This window comes from Labrus bergylta, chromosome 1 (assembly GCF_963930695.1).
Source record: "Labrus bergylta chromosome 1, fLabBer1.1, whole genome shotgun sequence".
NCBI lineage: Eukaryota > Metazoa > Chordata > Actinopteri > Labriformes > Labridae > Labrus > Labrus bergylta.
The window spans coordinates 15,025,913-15,045,175 of NC_089195.1; the positions used below are offsets into that span (position 1 = coordinate 15,025,913).

General features: G+C 39.2%; 1 long non-coding RNA gene across 1 annotated transcript in view; it reads left to right on the forward strand.

Annotated features, from left to right (window-relative positions):
• LOC136179213 (uncharacterized) overlaps positions 1-19,263 on the forward strand; it is a 147,493-nt gene that overhangs the window by 74,860 nt on the left and 53,370 nt on the right. Inside the window, exon 2 of the long non-coding RNA XR_010666416.1 lies at positions 8,711-8,766. This is a non-coding gene — a long non-coding RNA (uncharacterized lncRNA). The remainder of the gene's footprint in view (positions 1-8,710; positions 8,767-19,263) is intronic.

A 19,263-nucleotide genomic window follows, 5' to 3' on the forward strand; every position in this document is an offset into this window, starting at 1 on the left:
TCCTGGAGAGGGAAGACTTTTGAAGCCACTATGTTTGATGCATGTTTGGCCCGTATATGTGTTAGATGGGAATATAAAAATAGATTCTGTTTGCATTAAGTAGTCAATTCTCTGCCTGTATTTATAATTAGATCTAAAACTCTAAAAAGTGTTTCTGAACTCTGCACATGAAGAAACTGCATCACTTCTGCATATTTATAATGAGCAGCTTTTTAAGGGGACTCTGTGTCAAGTCAGTGTGCATATAGTGCCATGCACAATCTTAAATCATTTCAGCACACTTAAAAAAAATGTTATCATTCTTTACATTTGAAAGTTGGGGAGAATTTTTTTTAATTTCGAAAAGTTATTTTTTTATTTTATTTACTGGAAAATGTCAAATCTGACTTTTGAGCTCAGATTGTTGGTAAAAAATCATATCATATAAAATTATTTATTCTAATAATAAAATCAGTTACTAAGTGTTGTTGGTTTGTTAATTTCTAACATGCTGTAAATATGAATACAAAATGCAAAGAGGAAACAAAATAATCTACTAAAGTAACCTTGATCTCATCTGTTAGAATTCCCTTTATTTCTTCTGACTTCTCTTGACTCCTTCTCTTCCGTCTGCTCTTTTTCCCCTTCTTTCCTCTTTTGCTTCATCTCCTTTGACTGCCTCCTTCACCTCTTCCTTCTCATCTTCTTGCTCCTTTTCCTCTGCCTCTTTCTTCTCTCTCCTCCTCCTTTCCTCCTTCTCCTCAGCCTTCTTCCTCCTTTGTAACTTTCTCTTTCTCCTTTGCCTCTTCCTCCTTCTTCCTCCTTCTTACTCTTCTTGCTTTGTATCTTCCTTATTCTCCTCTTCCTCTTTCTCCCCTGCCTTTTTCTCCTCTTCCTCCTTCTTTTCCTCACTCCCTCTTCCTCTTCCTTCTTCTTCTCTTCCTCCTTATCCCTCCTTTTCCTTCTTCTTATATGACTCTCTGACCTCTTCTTCGTTTGTATCTTCCTCCTTCTCCTTGTCCTCTTTATCCCCACATTCTCAGTTTTGGTGTTTGCTTATTGAGTGTTCTGTTTCAGTGGAGGTGTTTAGAGATGAACACATGCACACTGTCAGTTTTGAACCACGTGTCAAATGAAGAGTGTTCGTCGTGTTCTGCACAAAGTGTGAGGCTGATAATGAGCTGTGCAAATCTGTGCTGACATGTTGCATCTTGTTATGTTTATGTGTATTATTTGTAGTGAAGAAATGAAACACTCCGTAAAGCATATCAGGAAATAGATCACATCATTGTGAAACAAAAAACGAATGTGCTACACCCCCACCTTTACAACCTCGACCTCCACACACTTTCTGTCTCCCTCTCTACACGCCTGCTACACGTTTCTGTGTTGTCACTTAACCCAAATAATGTTTCGCCGTATTGTCCAGTTAGAATATCACTCCCCTCATGTTCTGGGTTAGAAAACGGGCTCTGGAGTGGATGAGGTGGCAGCAGTGTGTCGCAGGCTTAAATCCTCCCACACCACCCTGGATTTCATTTTTGCTCTAACATCTGATATAAAAATAATAAGAATGAAATGACTATCTGTGGTCAGGCAGGAACCTCCATCATATCAGAGACGGACCACCCAACACCGCCAGGACCCAAACTGATTTTTTATCAAAGGCCAATATCAGCCCGTAGCATCGGCTCTATAAGCCCCACGCTCCCACTCAGAAACTCTTCCCTGTGGGGGGGGGGGGGGGAGATGCTTCCTTCCTGTGTGGGTGTGTGTTTTTTTTGGGACAGAGTTTTTATTTGACAGCAGTTCCAGTCGAGTAAAGATTTGTAAGAGGGGGTCGGGTACGCTTCGACTTCTTTAAACTCAAACCCCAAAAAACAGCAGGGGTTAAACTTCTGTCATTGCAACCTTGTGCTGCTCTGAGGGACACACACACACACACACACACACACACACACACACACACACACACACACACACACACACACACACACACACACAACCTCTGCAAATACATGCACACCAATACAACACACAACCCCTGCAAATACAACGTGTTCTCCTCAGAGGAGCCTAAACTCGTGCAGTGCTTCCAAAATGTACTTGACAAGAGGTGGCAGTGTGTGAGTGTGAGTGTGTGTGTTTGTGTGTTTGTGTGTTTGTGTGTGTGTGTGTGTGAGTGTGTGTGTGTGTGTGTGTGTGTGTGTGTGTGTGTGCGTGTGTGTGTGTGTGTTTGTGTGTGTGTGTGTGTGTGTGTGTGTGTGTGTGAGTGTGTGTGTGTTTGTGTGTGTGTGTGTTTGTGTGTGTGTGTGTGTGTGTGTGTGTGTGTGTGTGTGTGTGAGTGTGTGTGTGTGTGTGAGTGTGTGTGTGTGTGTGTGTGAGTTGTAAAACTTTCTGTGGCCTCACACCCCGGCCCTCCTGCACCTGTGTAGCAGAGTGGAACTGAGAACAGGCTCCTCGCTGCCTCTCTGTCCATAGTTTTGATGCTTGTAGAGCAGCGGGAGTGAAGGGGCTCGCTCCACACCATTAGGCCGGGTTTGGGTGAGGGGTGTCGGGGGAAGCTCCCTCGATTCTGCCCCTCGCCTCAGTGCAAACCCCCAAACCCCCCCCCCCCCCCCCCCCCCCCCCCCAGGACGTCCGGGAGCTAGCTAAGGGGCCTGTCCTCTGAGCTGTCACCTGCCAACTGGAGGCCCTTAGTGGGAAGAGGAGAGCAGACTGGAAATACAGAAACAGGAGCAGAGGGAGGTGTGGGGGTGTCAGCTTCCAAATCTCAAACCCTGTGTGTCCTTTGAGTGTCTCTTGAATGAGACGATGTTGAAGCAGCAAAAGTGTGATTGCAAATTCTTTATTTACCTATTATTTTGTTATGAACTTTCTTCCTTTAAAAACATATATACTGCATGTCCAAACCTTTCATGCATGAATTAAAAATTGTATTATATATTATTTTATTATATATATAATATTATTATTTTTAATGTTAGTCTTAATGTTACTTTTAAGGACATTCAATTACAAACAACAAGTCTGCAGCACATTTCTGAAAATGAACTCTTTATCTGATTGGAAAGTAGATATCACTGCTAGAATGCAGGCCTTATTTTGTGGCTCGTCAGATATTAAATGCTGTGGCTTGTATAAAAATGTGATGAGATGTTTTTGTCCAGAAATTGTACAAATACGGTTTTATAAAAATAAGTTTTTGCAGTACGATTTGTAACTTAGAAACACTTTAAATTAAACTGAAGAAAAATCTAAATATTTTTTTCTAATTAAAACAATCAACAAGGTAAAGTTAAATAAAAAAAATCGATTTGATTTTTGTTCTGAACAAAATCACACAGTTCATGTTAGAGTATACAAATGTTCATATAACCTAAAAAAAAAACAATACCCGTGTACCACAAACCTGCAGAGATACAACAGATGAAAATGAGCCTATATGGCAACAATCTGACATATTTATACATTTATGCACTGTCTCAATTTGAAAAGAATTATTACGTTTAGATTGAAATCTAGCCAATGCATGATGCTAAATTTAGTTGACTGGTGATTGATCAAAAATTTCTTTAAACTGAAAAACAACATTTGGGTAATTGAAGCAGTTATTTTTCTCCTAAGTTGTTACTGTCAGTAAAAAAAAATCACCTTCAGGGATTCTAGAAAACAGCTATCTTGATTTTGAGACATTTTTGCTGCATGTACTGCAGCTTGTCAGTGGGATGATTTACTGAAGTCCACTGAAGAGACTGATCTGTAACCATTCCATCAAAACCCACTTATTTATGGTTTAAAATGGCTTTTGAATAGCAATCCACTGTAGTGACTTGTATGCATATCAAAATAAAGACAAATTCCACAAGGAGCAAACTTGATTTCACAGATTTAGTTAAATTTTTTAAATCTTTACAGCAAATAAAGGTCTGCATGCACTAAATTCAACACAGCAAAAGCTCTGAGTTTGTAAACGTGTGAAACACATTTCTTGTTTTTTTACCAAACTGATAATTCTGCTCTTACAAAACAAAGACATAAGAGCTGTGTCGACTTGAGAACTAGCTGATGGCGCTGCTGATAGTTGAAAAACGACTCAATTCGAAGAGATATCAGAGAGTCAATCTTAAGGGTATTTTACACAAGGTTCCACAAGTTTAGGGCAAAGACGCTAAAAGCAGATTTTCCTAATTCAGAGTGAACCCGCGGGACTAGAAGCAATAGACAGTAGAGCGAGTACGGTATGGTCCAGTGGACCAGCTCATAGACGTTATATAAGGAGGTGTGTGACCAATAAGAGATTCATATGTAAAAAGAAACAGGTGTTTATCACGCCTCTGTGCCTGAGAAGACCAACCAACCTTTATCCCCTCTGAGGTACTCAGATAATATTCTCCCCAAAGAGATGACAGAGTTTTCATCTTTTTATTTAAGCGCTGGTTTTGTCTTCTTATTATGAATCTGTAATGTTGCGGTTTGGATGTTAACTCTTCCCCGTCTTGGTCAGTAAACTTCCGCTGATCTTCGCTCATGCAGCTGATAGATGACAAGTTAAAAAAAAACCTCAGACATTCAGCTGTCACAGAGATGCAGTCTGCTTTTAGCATTGTTCAGAATGAAGCCTCCACTGCACAAATCGAAGAGAACACTTTATTTATTCTCTGGCAGTCATTTTATTGTTATTACTCGGCGAGTACACAAATGTACATGTGTTGTAATTCATTCTGAACATCCATCTGCTCAACATGAGATTTATGGATTTAGCACACAAACAGCTGATTATTTACTCCTTGATCTGCAGCTCTTGAATGAAGTAGAAATCTCCTCCTGTGAAGAAGCTGAATATAAACAGAAGCCGAACGGTTTAAGAACGGAGACCGTGTTTGTTGATTTATAATGTTTCTATGCCCGTCAATGGGAAGTCTTTAAGCTGCTTTAAATCTACGCAAACATTGTGATGCATGCAGGAAAACACGCCTTTGCAACTTGCACATTGATTTTAGGCCTCGCGTTGCATCCGTGGTGAAAAGTCTGATTAAAGCTGCGGAACTAATTAAAACTTTTAACTCCAGTATGCATCAGTGGAAGTGCTGCACAAGGTCTCTGGATCAGGACACTTATTATTTTCATTTAGCACAATAATGCATCCCAAAAAAAAACAACCATGGAAATCAAAACAAACAACAGCATTCAGAAGTAAGCCTTCCACACACTCTGCAAACACACACACACTAATAATTTAAAAAGAGAAAAAGTCACTTTTTATCTTTTTCATGCAGGGGGAGACACTCCACAGGGCTTTTGCCTCATGAAGTACAGTGATAAGAAAATGCCAACTGAATATTGCCTCCTGTTTAATCTAATTTAAATCACAATATTTATTTTATATTTAACTTCTCTAAGACTAAATGAGACCAGGAGCCCAGTTGACGCTTCGCAGCTTGCAGCAGTAATAATTATTACTGTGAGATAGAGCGAAGTCAAGTTAATTTTTACAGCGCAGAATTAAAATTAGTCGCTGAGGGCTCGACAATCTGTACAACAGATGACACCGTCCTCAGAGCTCCCCTCTAGTCAGATAAGAAGAGTCTGCATTAAGAAAGAGGAGCAAGAGATCTGTGCTCCTCCTGCACCACGGACACATTGTGCAAAGATTTTACCAAGTAGAAGAGATAAGGTACATAATAACAAGTAAGTGTAATGAGATAAATACATTCAGAGGAAATATAAATAATTATTTTGATAACAATAAATGGAAAAATCTAAATCACACTCGCACTCTAGGTTTGGTTTTCATATTGTAGTTGTATGCATGTCGTCTCTTTTTCCAGTTTTTTTCCTCTCACAGACCGAAGAGAACCAAGAGGACACTTTTGATTGCTCACACTGTGGTTACAAAGGTGTGAGTGTGTGAACATGTGTGCCGCAGTGTATTCTGGGAAACACTGTGTCCCAATGTAACCCTACTCAGAAATGTAAAGACAGAAATCAATTCTAAACCATCAAAATGTACTTCTATATTTGATCATAATGACATGTTTATTAGACTGGAAGCAGCTTTTACACTGCAAAAACTCAAATCTCAAAAAGTGTAATTGTCAAATGTTTAATTTAACTTTTGATTAACCACTTTCGCCTGACAAGTCCAAATACACATCTGATTTTAAGACATTCAAAGAAGAAAAAAAGGCCTTGTATTGATTGTAATGAGAGAACAAAAATAGCTGCAAATGTGGCAAAAAACTCAGGACAATTTCAAGACATTAAATTACATTTAGATTGCATCAGTGGCAGATACATTTCACTCCAGGCCTTTCTCTTTAAATATCTTAAATAAATTGTTTGTCTTTTGACTCGTCGGTGTAGAGAGGAGCTAGATGGGATATGTTTTCACATGAAATTAAAAAAACACTCTGGCTGATATTTTAGTTTTTGCAGTGTATTAATCGTTTAATTTGCTGTTGAGTTAGTTTTTTAAATGTTTTTTAAATTTTGTTTATTTTTGTCCTAAATAAAAATTATTGAAAAAGACTTTTATTATAACTATCAGTTGATTATTGGGTTCTGCGATATTGAAAATGTGCCACATCTTTTCTTTTTGAGATATTTATTCCGATATGAAAAATATAGAAAAAACGATTTTGTTTCTTTGCAGTAATTAAAAACCACTTCAAGTCGCTTTGATCCAAAGAGGGGAGGAGTTTGGAGTTGATGGAGTGGATCCACGCCATCTTTTGACCTCTCTCTCTCTCCGTCTTTTATATCTTATATTCATAAAAAATAAAATACACATACTGTCTATACGATATAGACATTAAAATATGAATATAAAAACACCATTGTGTTCTGGAGAGTTGTGTTGAGTGTGACAATAAAAGTGAACGATTAGCAGTAACGAGCTCTGAACAGACCACAGAGTCTAACTGTTTCACCGGACGCTGATTCACCTTCAACTCTTTGAATTGCTTTATGTTTTATTTTGATTTTAATTAATTGTTACAACAAATCCTCTGCATGCTAAGTCACAATTAGTGAGAGTTGGTCTGTAGACACAGAGACAAACTCCTCATGAGTAACCTTACTTGATTCTGACAATACATCAGTCATGATTTCACTCTTGTTTAGTTTTTTCCTTGTTGAAATTGTAATTTCCTGTTTTATTTTGTAATTTACCGTCCTCGTCTTCCTCAGTTTCCTGTAATATCCTTCAGTGTAACTTTTACTGTTTCCTGTTTGTATTATAGTCTCCGTGTTCATCACATCAAACATTATCTGTGTGGATTTTTCTTTTTCTGTACTCTTCAAGCTTTTTTTATTTATTAATATTCATTTGTAACTTGTTTGATTTGGATTTTTGGACTCTTACTGAAAACATTACTGAATAAACTTTCATTTTGCATCCTGATCTTTTGTCTGAATAAATCATTTTCATTTCTGCACGTGGGTCGTCCTCCTCGTTTAAGTCACAAACCTCAACAAAGTTCATCTTCTGCTGCTTTGATGGAAGCCGCACATTATTTATGATTCAATTAACATGCAGCTCTTCATGTAAAACAAACAACACGTACAAATAAAATAATATTTCATCGAAACTTGATGCTGGACTTACAATTTAAAAAGTATTTTATTGATGTATGTTAATTGTTTTTTAATTATTTAATATATATTTTTTTTTTTAACTTTTCAATACTTTCACTATCGCAAAATACAGATTAATGACACTTAATTTTATTTTAAATCTTACCAAAATGCAAAAGTCACACTCCGTGGTGTTGTTTTTCTTTTTTCTTCTTTGATTTAGTCCATCTTTTTTTTTTTCTCCTGCACATCTCCTCATCCATCTCTTCCTTTACACCCCCTGACTTAAAGTTTATGAGAACAATGTGGACATATAAAATGTTTATGAGTATTTCTATCACCAAAATTCTCTGTTTTGTCCTCTTTCCACACATTTTCTTCACTATGGCAGTTTTTAATGCCACCTCTGATGTACGTCGCTTTGGATAAAAGCGTCTGCCAAGTGAATTGTAGAATTGAAGAACCTCACTTTCTCTAACTGGTGTAACTGGGAGGTTTCTGGGCTGCTGTGGAAGTCTTCCTCAGGAATAAGATCAGTAGATGGCGCTAGAGAGCTGCTGGTGTCAGGACTGTCTCTGCATTACTGTACCCACACACCCCTCACACACACACACACACACACACACACACACACACACACACACACACACACACACACACACACCCACCCACCCACACACACACACATGCAGAGTTATATCATGCTCGTATAGGTTAAGGGCACATATGCAAACTGCAGAGCTTGTGAGGGCGCAAGGTTACGACGATAAACAGTCACTTTATTTATGAGACTGTGTGATTTTGTGTGTGTGTTTGTGTCTGTCACATTTTGAAGCTTGCACATTTTTTTTTTTAAACGTTTTATGTCTTTAAAGCTCCTCCTCTCCAGCAAGTTTTCAAACCTTTAAAATCTTGAATCATCATTTTCCCTCAGTGAGCCAGCAGGCGTCCGTTGCCTGTATTTCTTTAATGTTTTTATTTTTATTTTTTTTATCACATTTAATCTACAAAGAAGGTTAAATAAATCCATCTTGAAATCGTTTAGCATTTACTTGTGCATGCATTCTAGTATTTCTACTCCAGGAAATAATTTCATTGAAAGAGAAGTGACCTCAGCTGACTTCTCTCTCTCCTCCTCTCTCCTTCCCTGCAGCTTCCTCCGTCTTTCAATCATCCGCTTCTGAAGTGAAGGAGAGGAAAACAGCACATGTAAGTCCACTTGATTTGATTCCTTCCTCTGCATCCCATCCCTCCTCGCTACCTTTTGTTCTTCACCTCTTTATGTTTTCTCCATCCTTTCATTCCCCTCTATTTTTCTTCCTTTTCCACACTATGCATTCTTCATTCATCTTTTTTTCTCTTTCTTTTAATTTGTTCCACATTTTTCTTTCCTCCTCCACCCTCAAACTCCCCTTTTCTTTCTCTTCTTCCCTCCTTCCCTTCACTCCCCCTTGTCTGTTGCTTCTTGTCCTTTCTTCCTTTTGTCCTCCCCTCCTCTATCCTCCCCTTTCTTACCCTCCTTTTCCATCCTGCATCCTCCTCCTCTTTCTCCTCGGTCCCTCCTTCCTCTCCTCATCCCCTCTATCCTTCACCCCTCCCGCCCTTCTTTTTTCTCGCATCATGCTGCTATCCCATAATCCTAAGCTCCGCAGAGGGGTTCGGCTCCCTGCCCGCTGAACCCGCCCTCCTATTGAGGGTATCAAGGAGTGTGTGCAGTTGTGTACCTTTGTGTGCAAGTTTTTGGGGGATGGATGTGTGTGTTTGCACATGCACTGTGTGAGTGTGTGAGCCGATGTGTGTGTGTTTTCATGTCCAAGCCTGCAGCAGTGGGTAGTTTTGTTGCTTAGTAAGAGACAATGTCATCACAACTACCCTCTGAGACGAATGAGTGTGTGTGTGTGTGTGTGTGTGTGTGTGTGTGTGTGTGTGTGTGTATGTGTGTGTGTGTGTGTGTGTGTGTGTGTGTGTGTGTGTGTGTGTGTGTGTGTGTGTGTGTGTGCGTGTGTGTGTGTGTATGTGTGTTTGTGTGTGCAGATGTTTGCTGGTTTTTAGATGATCATGACTCGTACAGTTTGCAGTTCTAGATCTGAGTGAAACGAAATGCCTCAGATGTGAGGGCATGGAAACTGTAAAAAAGGGACATTACACTCAAAGATGGTCAAAGACGTAGAAATCAGGACCCTTGGGTGCAGGTGTAAAAAGTGCAATGTTAAGAACTAAGAGTAAATAAAATGTAATTAAACATGAAAAAAACACTACAGGCATCATTTCCAGTCTGCAGACATACATGGAGCTACTGTTTTACTTCTGGATGTCGTAACCTCCACCGTGTCTGTGTTGATCAGTGCACGAGTGATTAAAGATATGATGATAGTTAGATGATATATCAGATGATATTTTGGATACACATGTTGGAGAAAGAGGAAGAGCTTGTAATGTCCTGACCGTCTCTCCATCTCTCAGGTGTTCTTCTTAAGCTAGTGTTCGTTGTTAATTTATTCTTGAAGAAACTGTTTTATATTGTTAAGTCATCATCACTGTGAGACATGACTGACCTCACATCAAGATGCTCCTTTATTAAAGTCAAAGTACCATTAGATTAATAACTTCTTGGTATAATAGATCTTCTTTTTGACACTTTCTAAAAACTATTTTGACAATAAGCAGCTTCCTTTATTTTTGATCATCTCTACTTCATGTCGATTTATGTTGTTGTGGATGTTTCTTAGTTTTGTTTTTCATGACACCATATGCATGGCTGCCTGTAGAATATAATGATAACAATATATTTCACATAATTACATTCACTCATTGGTTGATTTCTGAGCTCACAATAGTTAACATGATTGTATTTATTTACATTTATATTTACAGTTTGAAGTTACAGGGTCATTAAACATTCATAACATTTCTGTAATACACCAGTTGAGCCACCATGGAGTAAACCCTGAGCAGGTGAATGACAGAACGATATACACACAGGGTTAGTTCAGACAGAGCAGACTGCACACTTAGCGGCTCAGTTGGTAGAGTCGGTTGTCCCATGCATTGCTTTGCACATTCATCTGTTGCCATAGAAACCATTCATCAACAGCAAACAAATATTGTTAATAAAAAAGGTACAATGTACAAAATGATCTAAAACATTTAAATATGAGCCTCTGACATGAAGTCCAATATGTCCACTCACACACCAATATGTGTAAATATATATATATTTATATTTCCCTCTCTCTCTCCTCAGTCTCTTTAGATATACGTATGCATGTGGTGTATACACACACACACACACACACTCACACACACACTCACACACTCACATATGCAGTGTCATGTTGGATGAGTGGACAAAGGCGTCATTTGGAGAGGGTGTGACTGCGTTTGTTTTCCTGAATTTTGTTCTCGGTGGTGTGCTGCTGAAAAACAGTGGGGTGTGTGTTGGGGGGGGGGGGGGGGGGGGGGGGGGGGGGGGGGGGTGCATGGAGAGGGAGGGATTGAAGTTGAAGAAGTGCGGAGTGTGTGAGTGTGTGTGTGTGATTGTGTGTGTGCCAGTCACCCCAGGGTGAGGGGATTAAGTGTGAGCCAATGCAGTAAAGGTTAGCGCTTGGTCTCTCACTGAGGCCTCTATCACACACAAATCTCTGAAAAGATGAAGACACACAGAGAGAGAGGGAGGGAGAGAGAGAGAGGGAGAGAGAGAGAGAGAGAGAGAGAGAGTCTTGACATTACTATGGGCCCTCGGCCCGACGACCCGAGGGATGAGTTCTCCACCAAGCTCATCAAGTCGCAGAGGAACTCTTGATAAAATCACCTCACAGATCCTCGAGACACAACGTAATGAGCTGAACAATTCATGGAAACTTTCTTAAATATAAAAATGGAGCCAGGAGATATTTCCTTTTCCTTTTTTTTTTTTTTTTCATTTAAACATGGAGGATGTTTGGAATTTCTTTTTCTGGAGTTCATCCAGCGTGGCCGACATTTTAGGATATTTTGGTGCCTCTTCTCTGTTCTCACAAAATGGCGGACGGGAGGATTGCAACGAGATGAACCACCAAGGAGGTATGAGTGAGCAGTTGCTGTAGGAGTGTGTGTGTGGGGTTGTGTGTGTGTGTGTGTGTGTGTGTGTGGAGCGCGGTTGGAAACAGTGTGCAGCTGCTGGCTGCAGCTTCTTGAAGGTCCTGCTGATTTTTTAGGATGTTTTTTTGCTAAATTCTGATTCTGTGCTGAGAACAGAGTCTAAACGCGGCTTCTCTGAGCTGCACTTCTCATATTAAATTATATTTAGCAGTTCTCTGTGGTTTAATTAAAAGGTAAAAGATCCCATTGAAACCTCCTTTAGATTCAATCCTGTTTGTGTGATCCTCTTTCCCTTCTTTTAGTTTTTGCTGTGATTCAGACAGAACATTTTTAATATTTCAATGAGACTTAAACTGTTGGTGCACGGATTCATCAACAGGTGCTGAAGTGAAGGATCAGTTATAATCCAGGTGTGCGCTGTGGTTGAGCTCTGTTAACAGTTGTGAAGAGGTTGTCGAGGACTCTTACACGTTGAGATGTCTTCATCGTCATCGTCAGATAAATCATTCAGAAAGATGACAGCTGATATCTGCTGACTCAACTCCCTCTCTGTTTGTTTGTTGTCTTTCTTTAACTTTAGTTACATTGTGCCTTTTTCATTTCCAATGAGTCAGTACGTTGGCCTTCTTGTGTCACCGTCTCGTTTTGACGGCCGCTCGCTCTGTGGTGGAGGCTTCGGCTTTCATTTGAGGTTTCAACATTTTTCTCTCAGTATTCAGAGAATTCTGATATTAAATCCTCAGTTCCTCTGGCAAAGGTGACGAAAAAGTCGGCTAAAGAGTTACGGGAGACAGAGACTAAGCTGTGCTCACATGCTCAGCCAACCGGAAGTCCACATATTGTCCTTATTTCTAGTCTTTAAAAAAAGTGACCCTTCCTTCACAGCGGCGTTTCTTCACCATGTAACAATTCTGTTACTGTCCACTCTCGCTGTTTCCTAAATTATTACCGTCCATTTTTGTAATTATTTAGTGTAAAATATTCTAAAAAAATGGACAACACCTGAGAGTTCTGCTCAGAAATAATTACATTGATTCAAAAGCTATTTTCTTTTCGATCAGTGAAACAGGTTCCTGTATATCGCCCCACGACTCTAAAAATACTTTATTTCTGTAATTTCTACACCATCGCTGCAAAAAGTCGAATCATATCAAGTGTATTTGTCTGATTAGAGGTCAAAAGTTAGCCGCATTCAGCCGACAAGTCCAGAAAAATGTCTTGTTTTGAGATATTGCGAGTGAAAATAATTCTAGAAAATAAACGAGACAATTGTACTTGATGCGCTGGCAGCTATTTTGAAATATTGTGAGTAATATAGGTCTTATTTTTCACTTTTTATGTCTTGAAATAAGACCTGTATCTGGAGTTGTCAGGTGTATGTGGCTTATATTCAGCATACTGAGATACTTTGGACTAGAAACTAGATACACTTAGTACCATTTGAGTTTTTTCAGAGTCGTCAAAAGACAATCCTTATGTGGATGATTCTGCTCACACCAACTTCAACTTTATTATTATTCTCATGAAGGCACCAAGACACTACAGATAGATGACAGACAACATCAGAAATATAAAGACAGACATACAGAAAACTTCATGTGATTTGAAACTGCTTCAATAACAGAAAGGTGCATCACGTTTAATCAAGAGGCGTGCAGAAATAAATAGCAATGACTAATCAAGGTAAGACAGATAAGAGAAGCCGAAATATAACCGATAAACAATCAGGCCATTCAATTCAGAGTAAGGTTAGCAAATTGAGCTTATCAGTGGTAACAGGGATAAAAGAAGCACGCTTTGTTCTGGTGTATGCTGTAACGGCAGCCAGAGGGACGGAGAGCAACAAACAGAGGGGGGGGGTCAGGACAGTTAGGGGTCTGTTGAGCCTTACTAAAGACATCCTGCAGTTGAGCCCGCTGCACCCACATCACCCTGCTTACTACTTTGATGGCCTTCTTTTTCTTTAACTGGCCGAAAAAAAACAACGCCAACATCTCGATTATTTGTGTGTGTCATATATTCTTTTTTTCTGTGTCATCTTGGCTCGAGCTGAACGTGCAGCAGCAGCTCGGCTGAGAGTGATGCTGCATTCACTGACTCAGACGTCAAACCTGGAAATTATATCCATCTAAAAATAGTTGGGTGACTGGAAAACACCTGAAACAGTAACAGAAAGGCGTTCATGATGAATATGTTCCGATGTTTAACTTCGTCGTGCAACTGAATTTAAAATGAGATGTAACACATTCTTTAACTAGAGGGGAAAACGCTGATATTAAGACCGTTTTTACTGGGAATTTTCATTTTACAGTCCTGACAATACATTAAACCTTTTTCCCAGAGGGTGTCTGTCAGATACTAGGTCATTCCCGGTTCTATTTCAGAGTGTTCAGGGAGGGGTAAAGAGAGAGATCATTGCTGCAGCAGTTACATTAAATTGAAGAAAATCACGTTGATTTTGTGATTTTGGTTGTCGCCAAAATCAAACTTGAAAATTTCAGATTTAAAGCCGAGCATCAGTTGCACCTGAACTTCTTGAACTTAACTGAAAAACAAGGTTCATTGTATTGTACATTGTCCAGAGCGTGCATTTAAACCGTCCTGACTCGTTTAAAGTCTTAGCGTGCAGCAAGGCTCAGACACTTTTTCTTACTCGGTCGAGAAAGTGGAGCGCTGACCTATTTTTTTTTTTCTTGCTGTGTTGCATTGCAGTGATTCCAGCAGCCAATCACAGCTCACCCTGAAAAAAAAAGATGGTGGTCGTATTTTTGAATTCAAGTGAAAATGGTGAAGATGGGTGCATTTTTGCCACAAAAATCTGCAACCCATCGTCTGCTCTGAGCGTGCATTCGTGCAGATATTACCATTGTTGGTAAAGGGGACTCGTCCTGCTTACAGTAGGACTCCTTTACTTAATCCTGCTGACACTTGTGCTGCACAAAAAAATAAGCCTTTCAAGCAGGGAAGGGCAAGTCCAAATGCACCTGTATTCATCCTCGATTAACCCCGACGATGTCCCGTAACAGCTGTACACTTTATGCACGTCGACAGCAAAACGGCATCAAACAAATATTTGATGATTTGGAGATGAAATGTCTAATTTCAAACCTAATCCTCCGCTGACATTTTTAGAGTCGAGGAGAAGAGACTTTTGAGTCGTTGAAAAATTCTTGAGTTAAGTGAACGGCTCAATCCTGAACTTAACCTGCCGTCTTGCTTCAAAGAAATGGATCTTTATGGCCAGATATTTAATGTGTAGTAAAAATGTGTACTGCAAAATGTCAAATCTCACCACTGAGCGCCTCAGTCACTCCATCCTGTCACAGACTTTAAATGGGGAACAATCCCAGATCCTCCTAACACCAATATAAGCCTCACTACACGGGCTGCTAAACAAATACTGTTTTGATTTAGAGATACTTTGAATTACATTTAAAGCTTTAAAAGCAGCGGTTTATATTTCAGAGTTTTGAACTTCATTCACTACAGCACAACGATTTAGGTCATCCAATCAGAATCTCCTGTCTATACCACATTGACACACAAACCTATGGTGACTTTTCATTCGCTGTTTCAGCTCCCAGACTCTTGAACGCACCCCTCCCTCTGCTGTGAGATCGACTGAATATGTTTTTTTTTTACTTTGTCTTTTATATAATCCGCCCTTTGATCTGTTTGACTGAGTGTGTCAATCTTGTACTCTGCAAAAACTTAAATTAAAAGAAGTTTATTTGTGTAATTTCTCGTCAAAATATGTCATTACAAAGGGGCAGATGGCCTAGCTGTTAGGTCACACCCCATTTATGGAGGCTATAGTCCTCCAAGCGGGCGGCTCGGGTTCAAGTCCGACTCCTTTCCCGCATGTCATTCCACACAATCTCTCCTGATTTCCTACTCTAGTTACTGTCTTGTCCAAATAAAGGAAAAAGTCCACCACAACAAAATCTTGAAAAAAGAAAATTACACTTAATATAATCCACGTTCACCTGACAAGCCCAGAAAAAAAATCTTATTTCAAGGTTTTTCTTTAAAGTAAATCTCCTGCTGGTTTTGATTTGTGATATCTGCAAATTTAGATTTTTACTTCTCTTCTTGTTTTCAATTTAATTTTGTCTATTAAGCCATGCTGTTTTTACTTGTTGTTGTTGTTGTTGTTGTTGCTGTTGTTGTAAAGCACTTTGTAACCTGAAAGCTGATGCAGAAATATTGTTGATAGTAATAATAATAATACTTGTCAGTTCAGGTTCTTCAGGAGATGTAACATCTCATTTTAAGACACATAACTGGTCACAGTTTGTTTTCTTTGGTGGCAGCGTTTTTTGTTTATTTGCTTCTTATATCTGGAGTGACGATCTTGATCCTGAATTGTCGAGTCGATGCGGCTAATATCATGTGTGACATGATATTCCTGACTAGAAATAAGACAAATATACTTGCTAAGATCAGAACTTGTGCGGCTCTGTTCATAAGCACAAAAGGTTTGACTGTTGAGTCATTTCTAACCCTTTGTTTGACTGGAGCCTCAAAGATCTCCAAAACTAAAAAATCTAATCTGTCATGAAAATACTTCATATAATTCTCCAGCCGTCCTGGGATGTTTGTATCGTCCAGGTTGCTGTCCTCTAAAAGAGCACTGAAGCAGTCATAGACATTAAAACTGCTCCCTGAATCTGAAGCAGCAGATTGAATGTGGGTCAGTCGCTTTGTAAGGAAAGTTTCTCTGCAGACTTTGAAAACTGTTGTATCATTTAAACGGTAACCTCAAAGAATAAGACATATCAAAACAGGGATTACAGGCTGGTAATATAATATAAGTCTTTAATGGTTAGAATGAACATGTAACAAGACGCCAACAATAATAATACTTATATTAGGAGGAAAAATAAAGAGAAGAACTAATAAAATAAAATTTACATTGTTTTTACAGCTGATTTCATTTTGATTCTGTTATTAAAAATGTAACATGAATATTGCAAAGAAACTGATTTCCCTTTATGATGCATACACACACACGTATAGATTTATACATAAAATGAAAAATCAATAATCTGCTGCATACTGAAAATGACTTTACTGTAACTTTATTGCGAGCGATAACGCGCTTCACCTGCAGCTTCTTCAGGTTCGTCCAGCGAATTATTGATTTATTTTTCATTGGATGTTTCTGCAACCGAAGCGGCACCTGAGCACGTAGGTCACCATGGGCACGGGTAACCCTGTCGGACATTTCTACATATATGTGATAAAGTAGGAGGGGGAATGGATATCCTTAAGCTTCTGAATACAGCTGGTGATATTTCAGGGGATATTCAGTTATTTATATTCAGTCCCTCACTGTATTGTATTTGTACTAACTTCTATTTAGTGGTCAGAGAGGGTTTTGTTCTTGCAGACTGAAATAGTCCACATCAGTGATGACTCCTCTGATCACACTCATTACAACATGAAAATATATGCCAGTCTGAATTTCTATTGAGTGCATCTGGTCCAATAAAATAGCGCTTTTATTTTATTTTATTTATTTTAATTTGATTGTGAGACGAGCCTGCAGATGTGACGCCAGCTGTGTTTAAACCTGCTCTGTTTCACCTCCTGTTTTCGCAGGTTAAACTGTGTCAGAGTCTTCCTGCAGGCGGGAAAATCAACCTGTTGTGAAAGAGTGGTGAAATTGTTCCATCTTGTTTGTGTTCTTAATAAGTTGCCATGGTGACAGAGCTGCAGAGCGACTGCTGTTTGACTGTGTAGCAGTAAAATAATGGTCATAAAAAATAATAGTACAGCTCATTATTTGGGTTGGATGAGATCACAACAGTTTTAGACACTTTACATCTCTCCACTCTGAAAATCAAAACGGAGCGGGCTGCAGCAGGAAATCTTAAATTCAGCTGTGATGTTAATTCTCTCTAACACGGAGGATTTATATTCAGTTCTGAATATTTGTCTCGTTGGCTAAACTGGCAAAGCAAGTAGGAGCCTGTTAAATGTTGGAGCAAACCCTGCTCAACATCAGGAACAGGCAGAAATATAAAATAATGTAACTGTTATAACTTTGGAAATATATTCTTTTGAACATGTTGCTGAACTTGAAAAACTGCATGCACATCGTACAAACACCTGACAGTTGGCTGAACAGAAGGTCTGCATGCTCTTCAACACATTCACGATTTAAATAGACCTAATGAAGCAGGATATGATGCACGGAGTATCTCCAGGTCTACATTTTATATTCTAAGCAAAAAATAAAATGCTAACACTTTCTATGAGAGTAAAGATAAGCACAAAGTCTGAGGTCTTAAATGCCTGGAAAAAAAGAATTTTCTTTCATTTATTATAAACCTTTTTGGGCTGATGGATCAAATCTAACATCGACAGAACGCTTACTGTCATTTCAGGACGAGCTGGACTTTATTCCAACATTCTCAATCAACTCTTTTATATTTTACTACACACCTGTAGTATGTTTTTTTAAGTTTATAATGTCAAACTACGGAGACCCAAAGTGTTAAAAACATAAACATATTAGAATGATTTTGAAAAGTGACATTTATCCATATTGATACAACCTTCACATCCCAAGAATCCCACTGGTACTTTACATTTATCATATTTGTTGATGTTTTGAAAAACAATCTGCAGGAGTGGAAGCTGGTCATCCAGTGTCACATCCAAGTTGTGGTCAGTGTATTCTCCGTGAGGTCTTGGAAAGGGGATGTCTCCCCTGAAAAGTGTTTTCGAGGTCCAGTTTGTTCAGAGATTCATGCTGCGATCTTGAAATGAGACGTGTGGACAGACTGAGCTATAACTATTTCTGTTAGACGTATCCGTCGTATGACTGCACACACAGACCCATGATGGTACGAGACGAATGCAAATACTGTAACAGGCCTTTTAACTAACGCTGTTCAACTAGCTCTTGATAAAAATATACACAACCTTATGTTAACTTGGGGCGTTAGTAGCTTTGGAGGACAGCAGTAGGGACTTGTGTTGGGTACCGTAAGGGTCGCCGGTTCAAGTCCAGGTGTGGACCAAAGTGTGGAAGTTGGTCTGGTTACCAGAAAGGTGCCAGGTCACTTCCAGAGTAATACAGGGAACCAAAACCCGAGCAAGGCACCATACCCCAGACAGTGCTGCTACACATGGACTCACTATTGCACTCATCTCTCCATTAATGCAGTTCACAGGTCTGTGTGTGTGCATGTGTGGCCTGTGTGTGTGAGAAGCATGTCTCTCAATAACAGAGTGTAAAACCAGAATTATACCTCAAGGATTAATGAAGTAGTAGTATCTGAAATGTTCCAACGGTATCAAACACTGCGTCAATCTGATGGTGATGACAATTTTTTTTTTAACACCATTTAATTTAAACTAAGAATTAGAAAAGCAGATACATGTGAAAACATACACGATTTATTTAATCTACAAGTGACCACCAGGAAAATAAAATGAGTTTAGTGAAAGTATTGCTCAACAGCTGAACCGGTGAACACGCAGCCTTTGCTCGAACATGAATCCTCTGTGAATGGAAACATCTGCTCCAGTTGACCAAAGCCAAACGCTCCTGTATGAGAGGATTTACTGCTTTGTTAATTATTCACACTCACTCACTGTAGGAACCTATTAACA